The sequence below is a fragment of the Lactuca sativa genome, chromosome 8, assembly GCF_002870075.4.
Source record: "Lactuca sativa cultivar Salinas chromosome 8, Lsat_Salinas_v11, whole genome shotgun sequence".
Taxonomy (NCBI): domain Eukaryota; kingdom Viridiplantae; phylum Streptophyta; class Magnoliopsida; order Asterales; family Asteraceae; genus Lactuca; species Lactuca sativa.
The window spans coordinates 123218746-123222928 of record NC_056630.2 but is presented as its reverse complement, the minus strand read 5'-3'; the positions used below and the strand labels follow the sequence as shown (position 1 = coordinate 123222928).

The 4183-nt window shown below is 35.6% G+C and overlaps 1 non-coding gene across 1 annotated transcript; it reads left to right on the top strand.

Annotated features, from left to right (window-relative positions):
* Window positions 1–638: 638 nt before the first annotated feature.
* Window positions 639–745, top strand: LOC111919334 (small nucleolar RNA R71). Its single transcript, XR_002859468.1, has one exon. It is a non-coding gene; the product is annotated as a small nucleolar RNA R71 (small nucleolar RNA).
* Window positions 746–4183: the final 3438 nt, after the last annotated feature.

Below are 4183 nucleotides of genomic sequence, written 5' to 3'. Positions count from 1 at the left end.
GATTTCTCATCAATGCTTGTTGCTCTTTCATCATGGCTTGTTGTTCTCTTATTACAGCATCGGTTCTGATGTGTCTTTTCTTGGATGCAGCTACAAATCTTGCAACCATGTCTTCAAAATCCATTTTCTTCTCTTGCACCAATTCCTCTTTTTGATAAAAACCTCTTGTCTTCTGCCTATATTTTTCCTCCTTTGCCTTCTTGTACTCATCATATGATAGCCACTCCCTATTCATTTTTCGCCAATCCTCGCCATATCTATCGCCACTCGAGTAACATACTTGCACTTTCCGGTTCCCATGCCCATCGTGATCACAATCTCTAGTAAGGTGAGACCCGTTACAATTTTCACATCCCACCCAGATTGCGTGGATGGATTGATCCATCTTTTTCATTTTTCAGTCCATACTATCCAATTTCGCCATCACTGCCGCCATATTATCGGAAACTAAGTTCACTGCCCCTTGATTCGATTCGCCCCTTGGGTCATGGTACTCTCTAGAGTGCTTAGAGAATTCTTCAGTTAGCTCCTTTATAACACCGGGATTTTTCTTCATGAGTGGTCCTTGGGAGTCAAGGAGTTTCCTAGTTGCCACGTTCACTCCATCATAGAAAATGGAGACTTCTTGTTGAATATTTAGATCATTGTGGGGGCAATTCCTCAACAAGCCCTTGTACCTTTCCCACGCCTCATAAAGTGACTCTCCTGGTTGTTGTTCAAAGTTTGCAATGGCTTTCTTCAATTTTGCTATTTTTGAGGGAGGGCAAAATTGGTCTGTGAATTTGTCACACCCTGAAACTGATGGCGGAAACGTTCCGGGGCGGAGGACGTCATGTATATCGTAACCAATGTACATAGTAAGCGTAGTAAACACAACCATTACATTACATAGAAATATTTACATTGTTTGAAAACAAAGTGTTACAAGTGTTATACATATATATATATATATATATATATATATATATATATATATATATATATATATATATATATATATATATCATATGATCAAAAACTAAGACGAGTCTTCTATACGCTCCGTCTTCTCCAAAAGATCGTGGTGTACCTGTCTAATGTGGAACTAAGAATACAAGCAATTTGAAAATTAGCATAAAGTTGGTGAGTTCATACGCGGTTCATTTTTGAAAAAGAATAAGTTTCCTTTGATTTTCTGAAAAAGTTGTTATCCAAGAAAATCCCATATTTTCTTATAAAAACAGTTTAGTTATCCATTCGTTACACAATTCGATTTCAAGCTGTTATGTTATTCTAGGAAAATCCCTTATTTTCCTAATAGTTTAGTTATCCATTCGTTACACAATTCTAATATTTGGCATACTTGTAGTATTACTTAGGTATTCTGATATCTTAGTTATCCTACACACGAATGTCAATTATCTACCATACTTAGCCGTATTTTCGAATATTTGGATACACTCAGAAATGTACATTAACTGTATATTCGATGTTCTAGTGACTTCCAAAAGCGTACTTTAGACGTATTTCCGAAGCACTATTGACATCCAAAGGCGTATGTTTTCAAAACTCAATTGATGTCCAGAGGCGTACTTTCGAATTATTTCCAAAACTCTGGTGACACTCAAGGCGTACACTAAATGTATTTCCGAAGTCTTAGTGTCATCCAAAGGCGTTCTTTCATATTCATCTTTCGTATTTGTATTCGTTCTATTCCTAACTGTACATTCGTATTCGTTCTGTTCCTAACTGTACTTTCGTATTCATTCTGTTCTTAACTGTACTTTCATATTCGTTCTGTTACTATCCGAGGGCATATCTTATTAGTATTAATCCTAGTTTAAGATTAGTATGAATCCTTTGTAAATTATAAAATGTAACATAGTTTATAACACTTTATAAAGGGATCTACATTTAGTCTGAAAGTTAACTCTGCAATTCGAACTATTGGTTAATACGATTTTCAATATTAAAAGCATACAAATTATGAAACATTTGAACTGAAAATAATAAGTTTGAGTACAAGATTTCCTTGTACTTTTGCTTGTATTCCCCCCCAGAAAACATTTGAAAACACGGAAAAAGGTGTAGGGGTATGAACTCACCGGTCGAGAAGCGTGTCGGTTTGGATGCTAAACGTCAGTTCGGGGCTTGCAAACGCACAAGATTCCTATGTAATATGAAGAGATACATAAAATGTATCTAATTAGACCTTGATCTACTAATTAGGTATGAATATACACTCCAAGACGCGAAAAAACTTCAAATCAAGTGTTCGGAGTGACCCAGGTGGCATCTAAGGGCGTGTAGGGCCTAAATTTGGAGTTTACTCTTCAAGAGTAAACTCCTTGAGGCCCAATAATCACATCCCCATGAGTTTACGGACGTAAACTCCTGGGTGGTGTGTTCGTGGGTTTCTAATGTGTTTGGATACCAATTAAGTCATAATGGAAGTCTCGAAATAATGACTTAATTTAAAAAAATGTAAATGGAAACAATTCGAAAAAGATGAATTTTATGGACGGAAACGGGTTACGGCAATGGAGCGAACTTCGAGTTGTCACAAAATTCTTCATGCATTTTGGCGCATGTGGTGATAGATCCTGGGGGAGTGATTTTAGCCAATCTTTCGCAGCTCCTTTAAATGTAACCGATAGCATACAAAGCAAAGCAGTCTCGCGAGGAACATTAGGGATGTTGACGTAGTTGGCTGTGTCGTTGACCTCGTCAATGCGTCTTCCTGATCTTTCCCATAGAATGGGATGTCCTTGAGTTGGGCGAGTATATGGCCTTTTAGTTCGAAGTTAGCAGTTGCTTGAATCGCGGGTTGCATGAGTCTTGTTCCGGTATCATCACGTATTCTTCTTTTGTATTCGCCCATGGTTCTATCAGCAATGTCAATGATGGTGTTGTTGGGTTCGCTTTCTTGCTCGCTTTCTTCTTCAAATTCTGTCTCATACTCGATCTCTTTTGGATTGGGATTTTGTTCAAAACTTTCTATCTTGCTCCCTTCGCTCTTTTTACTGCTATACTCACCCACATTCTTTCCTTTCTTCTTTCGAAAGACCGATTTAAGGTCCTTGAAAGGTGACTTCTTTGGCGGATTAGTTTCTTCAATAATTTTATCTTTATTCTTCCTAAGAGTGGATTCCGGGTCTTCAAGTAGTAGGACCAAAGGTGTATTTGATCTACGGGTCATATAATACCTGAAAGAAAACAGAAAGACACGCATAAAAATAACAAACCGAAATAAAAGCGAAAATGAAAGAATCGATGGACTCATCGAGTCGCTTCGACTAGACTCGACGAGTTCACTGCTAAAACTAAAAAACTAAAGATCTAAATCTAAAACAGGAAAACTAGAACGTTAAACTATCTAAATAAATATAGAAAATAATAACTTTATGTAAGATAAATCTTATATAAAGGATCGATAACACTTGCAATTAAAATAACTATTAGAACCATTCCCCGGCAACAGCGCCAAAAACTTGATGTGTGTGACATGCACTATTTTTAGTCCTACTATTTTAACACAAATTAAACACACGAAAGGCAGTGTACCTATCGATTAGTGATATAGTTCAAGCAAGTAGAGTATCGAACATAGGGAACGTTAATAATTAAACTAAATACAAAAATCTAACTAAAAACAAATAATAAAAAGAAGGGTTTTCTCTAGTTTCGCAAGACTAGAAACTTAAGCAATTAACTAGCACTCAAACAAAAACTATTAAAAACTAAAGGAAATAAAAGGTAACTAGCCTTAATAATAAAAGAGACTTCTATTCAGATTCGACTCACTTATTTCTATGGTTGATTTATGGCATGTGCAATGGATTAAATTGTCAATTGCTACCGATTCCTAATGTGATTAGATTCATGTTCACTATTACTAATCCATAGAAAACTAATTAATTCAAACAGTGGCTAGTTGGTTAAATTAACAAGTTTCCTAGCATTTAATTCGGGTCAAGTAAGACTTGTAATATTAGCTAATTAAATTTATCAATTTATTTAACATCTTGTATGGTTGTTTGTCACACAAACTCACACATTAACTTACCTATTTTCTAGTTAATCCTAGGTTCATATTCACAAATACTAGGTATATAATATTGTTTTCACATAAATCATATGAAACAAGCAATTAAGAGGATGTTCACGCAACTTAATAGACTTGATAATCAACAGAAAATAGTTA